This window comes from Myotis lucifugus, unplaced genomic scaffold (assembly GCF_000147115.1).
Source record: "Myotis lucifugus unplaced genomic scaffold, Myoluc2.0 scaffold_150, whole genome shotgun sequence".
Lineage (NCBI taxonomy): Eukaryota > Metazoa > Chordata > Mammalia > Chiroptera > Vespertilionidae > Myotis > Myotis lucifugus.
The window spans coordinates 2,950,302-2,964,826 of record NW_005871198.1 but is presented as its reverse complement, the minus strand read 5'-3'; positions in this window follow the sequence as shown (position 1 = coordinate 2,964,826).

Here is a 14,525-nt window from a genome sequence, read left to right as displayed (position 1 = left end):
CATGATAGGCCTCGAGACAATATTAATGGGTGGGCTGTCATCTTCTTGGTGTACTGGTACATTTATTATACTTGAAATTTGAAGAATGCATAGAAATTAGCCAGGTGAACTCTGATGGGAAATGGTTTTTCAGGCAAAGGGAGTGACATGTCCTAGGCAGAAAGACACAGGGAGCATTTGAGGAACCAAAGGAAATTCTGTGTGTCTGGAGCTTGTTAGAGAAAAAAGGGAAGGTAATGAGAGATGAGGCTCCAAAAGAGGGTAGTAGCTACTAGTAAACAATGCAATGCCTTGTGGGTAATGATACATCTCCTGAAGGAAAATTAAATGGGAGGGATTAAAAACTACTTTGAGTTCATGGAACTGAATGACCAACCTGACCATTAGTGAAGGAAGGAAGAGAAATGAAAAGACAAACCAACTTAAATAAGGCTTTGAGATAATTTATAGAGTTATACTTACCAATACTCATTTTATAACCATTAGTGAACAATAGTTTTAAATCTTTCAAATTGAACACAACTGTGGTTTTGTTTGTTTTCACTCTCACCTAGAGTATCTGCCTGCAAACTGCAGCTCACGAGCCACATGCGGCTCTTTAGCCCCTTGAGTGTGGCTCTTCCACAAAATACCGACTTCTGCGCATGGGCCACGAAGTTTCAATCGCACTGTATGTGCGCATCTGCACGTGATATTTTGTGGAAGAGCCACACTCAAGGGGCCAAAGAGCCGCATGTGGCTTGCGAGCCCCAGTTTGCCGACCACTGACCTAGAGTATCTGCCTCTATTCTTGACATATGAATCTTGGTTTGCTGAATGGAATTCAGAAGCTTCCTTTAACTGATACATTTTTGGACTTCACATAAAAGTAGAGAAGGATCAAGAGAATGCACAGTACTGTTTGTAGTTCTCTGTTTATAAGAACATATAGCAATCAATGTTTGCACCCCATAGAAATATGGTTTCAATTTTGTCCTTGATATATGAGAAGAGATGTGTTGCCAGAACATATTTATGCCTGCCAAGCCTCTTCTTATTTCTAGAGTGCACAGACATCTTAGGAAGTCTTGCTTTCAATTTTTTCAAGTTTAGTTTCATTTTAATGTGATGAACACCTGATAAATGACAGCACTTGTTACGATGATGAGAGTATTATCTGGAATGATGTGCCAACAGAGATGGTGGATAGACACCAATTGCCGCGAGACTCCGAAGAATACCAACTGCGCTCTTATTTATTGGGATTTATAGTTGAGCACACTGGCTAACTTTCAAATCTGAACTTTGCATTGATTAGAGTCAAGGCACAGGCTTTGAAGCCAGGTGTTTAGAACTTACCACCATATTGAATTATATCGCAGACAACAATGATTAATAATCACGACCTTGCAGGTTTATTATAAACTAGAGGCCCAGTGCTCAAAAATTTGTGCACTTGGGGGGAGGGGGGGTCCTCAGCCCAGCCTGTGCCCTCTTGCAGTCTGGGACCCCTCGGGGGATGTCCACCTGCTGGCTTAGGCCCGCTCCCCGGGGGAATTGGGCCTAAGCTGACAGTCAGACATTCCTCTGGCAGCCCGGGAGCCCTTGGGGGATGTCCACTTGCCAGCGGTGAGCAGGCCTAAGCTGCAGTCAGACATCCTTAGCACTGCTGAGGAGGCGGGAGAAGCTCCCACCACCACCACTGTACTGGCAGCCGTCAGCCTGGCTTGTGGCTGAGCAGAGCTCCCCCTGTGGGAGTGCACTGACCACCAGGGGGCAGCTCCTGCATTGAGCGTCTGCCCCCTGGTGGTCAGTGTGTGTCATAGTGACCAGTCATTCCCAGTCATTCTGCTGTTAGGGTCAATTTGCATATTACCCTTTTATTATATGCCTGGTGCATGGGTGGGGGCTGGCTGGTTTGCTCTGAAGGGTGTCCCAGATCAGGGTGGGGGTTCTGCTTGGGTGCCTGGCCAGCTTGGGTGAGGGGCTGAGGGCCATTTTCAGGTTGGCCACACCCCCTTCAGGGAGCGGGGTCCTGCTGGGGTGCCTGGCCAGCCTGGGTGAGTGGCTGAGGGCTGTTGCAGGCTGGTCACAGCCTCTTCACGGTTGGGGTCCCTGCTGGGGTGCCTGGCCAGCCTAGGTGAGGTGCTGAGGGCTGTTTGAAGGCTGGTCAAGCCCCCCAGCAGGGATCCTCACCCCTTGAGGGTGTGGCCAGCCTGGGTGAGGGGCTGATGGCTGTTTGCAGGCTGGCCAAGACCCCCAGCAGGGACCCTCACCCCATGAGGGTGTGGCCAGCCTGGGTGAGGAGCTGATGGCTGTTTGCAGGCTAGCCACACCCCCTTCAGGGTGGAGGGTCCTGCTGGGGTGCCTGGCCAGTCTGGGTGAGGGGCTGATGGCTGTTTGCAGGCTGGCCAAGCCCCCCAGCGGGGACCCTCACCCCATGATGGTGTGGCCAGCCTGGGTGAGGGGCTTATGGCTGTTTGCAGGCTGTCCATGGCCTCCAGCCATCCAAGCTCCCAGTGGAGGCTGGCTGGAAGCAGGTATCTGGGATTTATTTATCTTCTATAATTGAAACATTGTTGCCTTGAGCGGAGGCCACAGCCAGCCAGGGCAGGCGGGAAGCTTGGCTTCCTCCATCGCCAGGGCAACCAAGCCTCCTGCTTGCTCCAGCTCCATGGCTGCCGGCCACCATCTTGTTGGGTTAATTTGCATATAGTCGCTCTGATTGGTTGGTGGGCGTGGCTTGGTGCATAGCAAAGGTACAGTCAATTTGCATGTTTCTCTTTTATTAGATTAGACAAGACACATGTTCGTTTACCCAAAACTTCAAGTCCTGAAGTTTACCTATTATCAACAAGATGGCCTGTGATTAGCAAAGTATAACAAACGTGAAATAGACTTCAACTGCAACTTGTAGGCAATGCCCAATTTTAATATTGGTTTTCCCTTTCATTTTTAATTAAAACATTTGCTTAGTACAATCATATTATTCAGATGTTAAAAAATAGTAAGTACTCTCATTCTTCACCTTTTGCATTCCCACTCTTTCTCCATAAATACTTTTATTAATTTCCTATGGTATAAGCTCTCTGAGTTTCTAAAATGTAAGTAACAGAAAATATCAATATATATTCTGACTTTGCTCCCTCTTTTAAACACATAACTTTCTATGAAATGGTTCAGGGCATTGCTTTGTTTTCACTTAATGGACCTTGGAAAGCTTTTCTTATCAGTGCTGCTATGGACCAAATGTTGTCTCCCATTGAAATTCACATTTGAGTTGAAACCTTACTCTCAAGATGACGATATTTGGAGGTGGAGCCTTGTGGGGGGTGGTTAGATTTAGATGAGGTCATGAAGGTGGAGCCCCCATAATGAGATAAGAAGAGGAAGAGACCAGAGCACCACCACTCCTCTTTCCTCCCTCCCTCTTCCCCCCTCTTTCTATTTCAAAAAATATGTTTTCTATTGATTTCAGAGAGAGGAAGGGAGAGGGGGAGAGAGAGAGAGAGAGGGAGAGAGAGAGAGAGAGAGAGAGAGAGAGAGAGAGAAACATCAATGATGAGAGAGAGACATCCATTGGCTGCCTCTTGCACACCCCTATTGGGGATTGTTCTGGCAACCTGGGCATATACCCTGACTGGGATTCCTGGTGTATGGGACGCTGCTCAGCCAATTGAGCCACACCAGCCGGGCACCCCCTCTCTTTCTACCATGTGAGAATATAGTGATAAGGTGACCATCTGCAAGCTAGGAAAAGGGCCCTCACTAGGAACCAAATCTAATAATTGCACTTCCCTGCCTCCACAACTGTGAGAAATAAATGTCTTTTGTTTAAGCCATCCAGTCTATAGCATTTTGTTACAGCAGCCCAAGCTGATAAACACAGTGAATGTGTTGGGGGTGGGGGTGGCCGCAGAGAGCTGAATGGGGGAAAAAGCAGACATATGAAATACTTTAAATAATAAAGAATTTAAAATTTGGAAGAAAAAAAGATGGTGCATAGAGATTCCTTAGTATTTCTCATAGTTGCATAGTATTCTATTCCATGGATATACCATTACTTAGAAAACTAGTACTTTTTTATGAAAATCTGGTTTGGTTGTTTCTAATCTGTTGTTATAGGAATGCTGCAGTGGATAGCCATGTATACTGGCATATGTCAATTCCTATCATTGTAACTCAGTTCAAAGGGCATGTGCATTTGTATTAACTTCTAATCTCTCCTTATTTGGCACATTTCTTGAAGGAATATTATGCAAAGTGTTCTTGGATGATTTTAACTTGAGCAGATGACAATGCTGTAGACATTTAAATAATAAAACATATTTTAAAAATGCTATAGAAATGTAAAGCATCAAAATATCTCAGATACTATAATCCTATATAATAAACCCTAATATGCAAATCGACCAAACAACCGGTTGCTATGATGTGCACTGACCACCAGGGGGCAGATGCTCAATGCAGGAGCTGCCCCCTAGTGGTCAATGGGCTCCCACAGGGGGAGCACCGCTCAACCAGAAGCCGGGCTCATTGCTGGCGAGCCCAGTGGCGGTGGTGGGATCCTCTCCCGCCTCCGTGGCAGCACTAAGGACCCCTCGGGGAATGTCCGACTGCTGGCTTAGGCCCGTTCCCAAGGGGCCCGGACTGCAAGAGGGCACAGGCTAGGCTGAGGGACACCCCCCCCCTCCAGTGCACGAATGTCATGCACCAGGCCTCTAGTAGGTTTATATTCCTCTAAAATATTTTTGGATGTTGGTGTGGGTAGCAGGAAGACATTTAGGGTGGGAGATTACAAATTCCATCCTACTGCTTTTAGTTAAGATGAATATGTTCTATTCGTTTATTATGATCCTTTTAATGAAGCATACTTAATTAGTATTACTCATATCCCTTTTGTGCTAATGTATTGAGTTAGGTTTGGGTTAGTTGACTTGCAAGAAATACTAGTTAAGAGCAATGGCTTTAGAGCTAGAGTTTTAAGTTTAATTTTCACTTCCCCACTTAATTAATTGTCTCACATAACCTCCAATTTCTTAGAGGCATAATTTTCTTATAGGTGAAACGGACATAGAATTACTTTATAAGGTCATTTTTAAGAATTAAATGAGATAATATATGTTAAACACTCAAACACATATACAGGGTGGGGGAAAAGTAGGTTTATAATTGTTTGTATGGAAATTATTACAATCTATACTAATAAAAGGGTAATATGCTAATTAGATTGGACATCTTCTGGACATCCTTCCTGACAAAGCCGGGCCTGGGCGAAGCTGCCCGCCCATGGTCCTGGGCGCCAGTGCCTGCGGCTGCAGCCTGGGAGAAGCTGAAGCCACCTGCCCTGTGGTCCCGGGCGCCTGTGGCTGCAGCTGGTCCGAGTCCCGGGTGCCTGTGGCTGGCCAGAGGGAGGAAAGCCTGGGTGCCGGTGCAGGGCCTAGGCAGAGGTGGTTAGGGGCGATCAGGCCAGCAGGGGAGCAGTTAGGGGTGATCAGGCAGGCAGGCAGAGGTGGTTAGGGGCGACCAGGCAGGCAGGCAGAGGGGTTAGGGGCAGGCAGGCAGGCAGGCGAGTGGTTAGGAGCCAGCGGTCCTGGATTGCAAGAGGCATGTCCGACTGCCAGTTTAGGCCCGATCCTACAGGGCCTAAACTGGCAGTTGGACATCCCCTGAAGGGTCCCAGATTGGAGAGGGTGCAGGCCAGACCAAGGGACCCCCTCCCCACCCCTGTGCACGAATTTCATGCACTGGGCCTCTAGTAATTAATAAATAATAACGCAAGAATAAACTCTGTGTTTCACATACAACTATAAACCTACTTTTGCCCCACCCTGTACGTATTTATAGATACAAAGTAATGGAGAAAAAATGCTCTTTGGTAGGAAGAAATGAATGTGCTTGATCCATTTGTGTATGTTTTACAATTACTCATTCTAATATTTGTATCTGTATCTACATTAGCACATTCCAGAAGGATAAGCAATATTTCTAGTACTGCATTTTCAGAAAAACACATCTGCATGTACTTTGCGAATCCACTGGGGTGCTGGGCTCCCTGTAGTATAATGCTGTGAATATAACTCAGGCTGGAAATCTTTCATGGATAGCATCATAACACATCCCATGATTTCGTGCATTACTCGGCTGGCATCGTTCCCGGTGGGGCAGGATAGACACATATACTAACATAGCTCTTGCAACAAGTTAGGATAAATCATCTGAAAATATTTTAAGACTAGGATTAGTGAGGACAGCCTCCTAATTTTTATTTAAGTGCTTCGTAACATCACTTGATATTAGACTGTGTGTTCAGGAACATGCCACCTGCAAATTCTCTTTCTTTATTAAATCCGCAAAGCTTAACCTTGGAGTAGATGACAAAGAACTCAAAGGAAATGGGGAGAATGAGAAACTTGTAAAGAATGAGTTTTAAATGAGAAGACTGAAATTATCCAGAGAATAATTTTTATCAGCAGTAAATATACTTTTCACCCTTTTCTCTAGATTCACATAAATTTAATAAAGAGAGTAAAAAAATGTGTGCTGGCCTGCACTTTATTATGTAATAATGTTTGCATGGTACCGCTTTTCTGTTTCTCACTTCATCAGAACTGTTTTTCATTTGGTCGGACCTCCTCAGCTGTGACGGTGTCGGAAAAAAGCATCTGTAGTTGTGCAATCATCTACTGAAAGCTGTTCTGTTTCCATGTAACTATATGTCTCTTTGAGACCAAATTGGAGATGCTTAATGTTAATAAACAAGCAGTTTCAGCATAAGTAAAGACCAGGCCCTGAAATCTACAGACTTGATTAATTATTTTTTTTTCTGTGCCAAGCCAAATGGACTCATAAAACAAGTGATAGAGCTGTGAATTGTACACTTAGTTACAAATGCATTCAGAATAAATATGGTTTCTATTTGTAAATACAAATATTATAGTGCTATGGGACTCCACCTTAATCCATTACAATAGAGGAAAATAGAAATATATGACTCTTGTGCATAAAACACATTTTTACCAAAGTACTGCACCAATGAATAATATGTTTGTCTTTGTTTTAGATGCCAAAAATGTGGCTCAAAGCCCGGGAAGATGTGACCAACTCACCTCCTTTCTGGGCTCTCACGGTCCCCCTCAACCTTTAATATTTAATGGGATTAAATGGAGACATTGCATGGTGATTTTCATACAAGTTTTGTATATTTGCATTTATTTAAGAATATGATCTTTAAAAAAGTGGTGGTGCTAATTATACTTCTATGCATATAGCAACTGGGGACTATAATAAAGAAGGAGCTCCATTAACTATTATTTCTATTGCTCTGAGAATAACTTTTACTACTGTTTGAATAATTTATACAAGTATTCTATTTTCCTTTAATTCTTCTCTTTTCTTAGAGTGAAACCATAAAGTCAAAATTGACCAAATAAGAAATGGTTGCCCTAGATGGGATTTTGATGTCACAAATTCAACATTTTACTTTAGGATCAAATAGATGAAGAACTTAAGTTTGGAGGAAGCAAAAGCCTGTTAAATATAAGTAACTTTGACAATTGTCTGGGATAGTTAAAAGGATTATGAGAAACATATGAAAGGTAATAGATACATGTTTGTTTGACAACAGAGTTCAAAGTTTCTTCTGTTCTGAATGTTCTACTTTAAAAGAGAAAATATAAATTAAATTTGATTTATGGCCTTTTTTCCCATTTAACAACAAAAGTTACTTTATAATGATAAGATTCTGGCACACTATTGTCTTCTTTTTAAAAATAAACTTTGTTAAGTGAATGTCTAATAAAGAATACGTTTTTACTTTAGTGGTATAGAACTTTAAGAATGCTCATTTATAATTAACAGAAAAATATAACTTAAAATTCAATAATGCATTAAGAAAGAAGACATTAAGTAGCTCCACATGTTTTATGAAGTTCTGATAGACTTTAAGTGGCTCATTTGGCAACCACCTTCCAGCCAGCCTTGTATTTAATACTTATTATATTCAACTTGAACCCAGCATCTATGCCCCACTAACTTTATAAACATAGGCATATAGACCCCTAAAAAGAAAGATGGTGACCAAAACCACTATCACATAAATACCCATATAAATTTTTCATGCATAAACTGAAGATAGAATTGAATTCTTAAATCAAATGTTATATCCTCTGTGAAGTTTTCTTCAATATATTTTTATATTTAATTTATTGGGGTGAGGTTGGTTAAGAAAATTATATAGGTTTCAGGTGTATGATTCTATAATGCATCATTTGTATATGAGAGGTCCAGTAAACGAAATTCATGCACAGGTAGGGTCCCTAGTGGCTGCCAGCTGTCAGCCGGGGCCTCCCTTCCCTGGCTGCCGGCTGCCGGCTACCGGCCAGGGCCTTCCTTCGTTCCACGCCACCCCCTGGTGGTCAGCGCACGTCATAGTGAGTGATCGAACTCCCAGTCAGTCAAACTCCTGAGGGGACACTTTGCATATTAAGCTTTTATATATATAGATTGTAGTGTGTGTTCACCACTGCAGTCAAGTCTCCTTCCATTATCATTTATCCCTCCATACCCTCTTCTATCTTCTTCAATTTCTTAATCCCATCTCAACAAAGGTATGTCTAGGTCTTGCTCCTTGTGTAATCCTGTTACATTTTACTTAGACACACTTCCTGAGTTTGTCTGGACTTCTCCTCTATGTGATTATAAGATTCTGGTAAAACATGGAAAATATCTTCTTACTATACACTTGATAAATAAAATACCCCAATTAATGTTATGAGCAAGTGAACAAATTAATTCATTAAAAGCAGTTAAGATAAAATTTATTTTGAAATCCCATATAAAAAAATAAATTATTCTATGGATGACTCTTTACTCTATATGAACCTGTATTTAGGATCATAACCTAAAATTCCTTCAATAGCAAAATGAGGACTATAATTTAATTTAACTTGCTATTTAAATATGAAACTATGTTAAATATCTGATAAATGGTTATAAGTTCTGAGAGAATTAAATGGATTTCACCTTTATACTTTCTATGGAAGATATCTGAAGCCAGAAGAAAATAATAATGGACAAATTACTAATAAGAAGATTTCATGAACATAATGTTTCTTAAGTACTTTGGAGACTTTTTGAATGGAGTATTCCAATTGTTGGAAGTTTGGAATGCTCCCTTTCTACTTCAGGTAGTTTTTGAATGAAGAGAGTGATAAATAGGTAAAAGCAAATATATATGTATTTTGATATGTTTGAATTTAGGTAATTAATATTTTATACTAGAGGCCCAATGCACAAACTTCATACATGGGTAGGGTCCCTAGGCCTGGCCGGCGATCAGGGCCAGCCAGGGCCTTCCTGCTGCCGGCTGGCGCCTTCCTTCCCCCAGCTGCCGGCTGCTGGCTGGGGCCTTCCTTCATTCTGTGCCACACCCTGATGGACAGTGCACATGATAGCAGTGATCAAACTCTTGGTTGAACTCCCGAGGGGACTATTTGCATATTAGGCTTTTATATATATACTAGAGGCCCGGTGCACAAAATTCGCACATGGGGAGGCGGTGTCTCTCAGCCCGGCCTGCACCCTCTCCAATCTGGGACCCCTCAGGGAATGTCTGACTGCCGGTTTAGGCCCAATCCCTGTGAGATCGGGCCTAAACCGGCAGTCGGACATCCCTCTCACAATCCAGGACTGCTGGCTCCTAACTGCTTGCCTGCCTGCCTGATCACCCCTAACCCCTCTGCCTGCCTGCCTGATCACCCCTAACTGCCTCTGCCTGCTGGCCTGATCACCCCTACCTTGCCCCTCTGCTGGCCTGATCACCTCTACTCTGCCCCCCTGGTGGCCTGATTGCCCCTAACTTGCTCCCCTGCTGGCCTGATTGCCCCTAACGGCCTCTGCCTTGGCCCCCGGCCTAAGCCACAGTCTGGCCTCCCTCTGCGGGAGGTGACCTGGTGGATCAGGGGAAGGTGCCGTCCCCATTACCCCACTGCTGCTGCCACTGCTGGTCTCACCTGGGCCCTTTGCAGCCACCCACGGCTGCCTGAGCCTGGGACCTAAACAACCCGCCCAGGGCCCTCAGATCCCTCCCGCCGCCACGCCCCAGAGGTCCGGGGGCCCACTGTTCGGTTGTCCATCCGGTCATGATGGACCCTGCCTCTTTATATATTAGAATAGATGTTCTCTTATGGTTTTTTTAATTGAGAAGGGAAATTTACATATTTATCTTCCTATTATATATTTTGCAATTGAAAAGAATGCTCTCATTAACCACTAATTAGTGTATTTGGCCTGGCTGATGTCTCTCAGTGGTTGAGCATCAACCTATGAACTAGGAGGTCATGGTTTGATTCCTGGTCAGGACACATGCCCTGCTGGGTTGTGGGCTTGATCTCCAGTGTGGGATGTGCAGGAGGCAGCTGATCAATGATCTTCTCTCATCATTGATGTTTCTATCTTTCTTTCCATCTCCCTTCCTCTTTGAAATCAATAACAATATTTTTTTAAAAAATAAAAAAATTAGTCATTTTGAATGTGCTACCTTGACCTTTAGTCCCCTTAAAGTAAAAGGAGCACAGTCACTTAGGTGTCTCAAAATCACAAAAATTAAAATATATGCTTATCATTTTCTATTGCTGCTGTCATTCATTGCCTTAAATGTTAAATACTGGAATATCTTCTTTTATCCTTTGTCCACACTTTCAGAATGACTGCAGCAACTTCTAGTATCAATGGTATTATAGCTGCTCTTAAATTTGAGCTTAATTCTGTTTATTTGGGTTTAAAACATTTTAAAATCCCAGACACTATATACACTTTGAGAATTTTTTTTTTATTAATCTTTCTTAAATTATATAGCTCACATTTATTTCAGTGTTTAGTACTATAGGTGATTGGGGTATTTACGTAGAAGTTTGGTGATGCTTTTGTGGCCAGAAATATGCTGTAGGAACTTAACTCTTGTTTCTATTAATTAGCCTCGGGTAAAGTCGGTTCTGTTATATGTCATCTTGCTTAACACCACAGCATGCAAGAACCCATCAACAACATTAAGGAGGACTGTATAGTAAGTCGGCGAGGAGGTAAGTGCTGTGAGGAGAAGCTGAGCATGGTGGGGCCACTTTGAGAATTAAATAATCAAGAGCCTATCATGTTTGATTTAAAATAATAAAAAAAAGTTCTCAAACTAGCTTAAGTGGAAAAAGGAGATTTATAAGAAAGATGCTGGGATGGACCACCTAAAGCAGTGGTTCTCAACCTTCCTAATGCCACGACCCTTTAGTATAGTTCCTCATGTTGTGGTGACCCCCAATTTCATTGTTACAAATTGAACATAATTAAAGCATAGTGATTAATCACAAAAACAATATGTAATTATATATGTGTTTTCCGATGGTCTTAGGCGACCCCTGTGAAAGGGTCATTCGACCCCCAAAGGGGTCTCGACCCACAGGTTGAGAACCGCTGACCTAAAGGAAAATGTCAGGAGCTAGGGTAGCTGTAGGAATGTCAGAAAGTTTCTACCTCTAACCGATGCTTCTTTCTGGACGTTAGGGACAAGGCTGCTAAAAGTTGTGGCATCTCAAATTTGAGGTTCACAATTAGGGAGGAAAGAGATTCTTATCTCTAGCAGAAAAATCCCAAGGAAGACCTCTGATTGGTTCACCTGGAGGCACATACCCATCCCTGGACCAATCCATATGTCCAGAACTAAAGCAAATTAGGAATAATCCAGCCTGTGTTGCATGATGACCTGTATGGTCATGATGTGAGGCTGTTTTTCAAAGAAGATGGTGGAGATGCCAGTTCAGCAGTGGCAATAGCCATTACAAAGAGAAACCAACCATTTTATCTCTTTCACCTTTTATGTATTCTGTAACATTATAGAGATTATAGAAAAAAAGATATCAGGTGTCAAATATTTATAATTGTACTATTAATTTAAAGGTGGGAATATGTTGTCTGTATAGTATTTAAATATTTGCTCTGGCTAGGTATTATTATGAACAAAAACCACTATTAAGGCCAGATGTTAAAGTGAAAATTTAATTGAAATATTAGAATGTAATGAGTTATGAAATTGTAAAATGAGATGCCAGACCAAGATGAAAATTTTCAAAGAAAATGTCTATAAATGAGCTTCTTGGTTCTAAACCCACCCACCCATATTCTCATTGGAAATATAAATAATAAAAAGAGCAGAGAGGGAGGGGAGATTCATGAAGAGGATTTTTTAAACAAAATTATTCCCTTTTCATCTCAAGTCAAGTGGGAGGATTTGTAACAGAATTACTCAGCGAGGCTGAGCTATGGCCCTGTAGTTAGGGAGTTATAGCAAAATACAGTCGCAGGGCAAGGGCCCGGCTAGCTGCAGTGGGAGTAGAATGAGGCTCCCTCATTGGTATAGGCCCACTGTTCTAGATGTATGGGTTCAAGGATGCCTGAGCATTTTAAACACATCTTATGTGGTTGAGAGAGAGGCGGTGTAGATGCTTTATTAGATATTGTACAAGTGGATCCATGAGAGGGAAAACAAACCCAAAAGAAGTTCAAGGTATATCATCAAACTTATAGCAAAGAAGTAAGCAACTATGGAAATGGAGTACATTAGTCCTACTTAAGGGAACTGCATGTAAGAGACCACTTTGAATGAGAGGAGGGTACGATAGGGCATACCAAACAAATATGATAGTTTCCCAGAAGGAAAGTGTTAGCTTTATTTTTAAAAATATATTTGTATTGATTTCAGAGAGGAAGGGAGAGGGAAAGAGAGAGAGAAACATTAATGATGAGAATCAACCATGGGCTGCCTCCTGCACAACCCACACTGGGGATCAAACACAAGCACATGTCCTGACCGGGAATCAAACTGAACCGTGACCTCTTGGTTCCTGGGTGGACACTCAACCATTGAGCGTCTGGGCGAAAAGTGTTACTTTAAACACCTGCTAGCCCTTGAGAGATAAAAACAATTTAGGACAATGGCAATCAATTAAGAATTTTTCTGCCCCAGCTCACTTCTTGTCCTTTCTCTCATATTATCTCTGAAGAGAGGCATCAAAAACCAGTTAGCAAGATGGAGGTATAGGAGTGAAGACGCAATAGAAAGTAAGAAAGATACAAAGTGAGTACTCCCTCCCTCTTTACTGGTTTCTTACAGCAGGCCTCCAAGCTCCCTCTGGGGGACTGGGCAGAGCTCTAATTTTGAATGAGGTTGAATACTTTTGACTATTACATGAGACTGGTCATTCTAAATACCAAATCCAGAGTGATCATAGTACTTTTTATTATCTGAAAGTGAGAAGAACAGTCATGGGGCTACTTGTACTTTATTCCAGAGTCAAAGTGAAAAGCTCTTATCACTGAATAAATTTTAAAGGAAGAGTGGATATATTTCTTATGATAGTCTTTGAGTTCTGTGTCTCTCCCCTTCCTTCCTTCCTTCCTTCCTTCCTTCTTCCTTTATTATTTTTAAAAGTAGATGTAGTCCATTAACTAAATTGCCAGGTTCTTAGGCTATACCTAACCAATCAATTCTTGTGATTGGTAGACATTTTGTCCTATTTTATTGGGTTTGATACATACAAATTCTGTGTACTACATTATTGTGTCTATGTGTATCAATCCATGTATATTTTATATTCTTTATCCTTTAATTCATCTGCTGTCCCAATATAATATTAATTATAAGAACAGTTTTGTTGAACTTAAAAATTATTTGAGTGTTAGATTCATATAATAAAAGCAATAGAAAAAAATCAACCACTAATTAGAACTTGCAAAATATATTTTTACAGATGAAAATGAAAAACAAAATGCTGTTTAAATGTTTTAATTGGTTTCAGTTTTACAACTGCAAACCAGATGGGTTCTTTTCAAGTAGTTTACAATGTCTTTGCCGAATAACTGAATTACCAAACCAGCTGTGATTATTAACATTTACCTAAACAGAAAAATATGTCTGCTATTTGTTTGCCAAGAAAGTACCTGCATTGCAAAAGTTTGGCAACAACTCACAACTGTACTCTGTAGAGCATAGTTGTTTATAAGATAGAGAGCAGAGATAAATAGAGATGCACATATTAATATGCTGAGTTAAAATTTTAACTTATATACCAGCTGTTAGAATCAAGCAATCGCTTGCAGATTCTTCTGATTTTATGATTCTACAATTGTAAAATTTATTTACAATTTTAACGTGAAGAAACTGCTTTTAGACTTATTTAAAATCTTGTTAATAATTCTCCTTAACAGCTTGTTAAAATGTTATATTGTGGAAGCAATTGGTTCTTACAAAAATTTATTTTTTATATAAGCTGAGGTTTTCTAACTCTAAACTCTTAGCAAATGTAAATTTCTAGATACTCATTGTAACTGGAGTACTGGATACAAATCTAATTCGCTTTAGAGCCAATTTAGAAAAGAGATATTTAAGGGAAAGTAGTGGTGAAGAATGCTGTTTCAGTTCTTTTACCAAAAAGATAAATTATTGGAAAAAAATCTGATTAGAAAATGACATTGTAAGCATTCCATGTCAGTTATTTTCT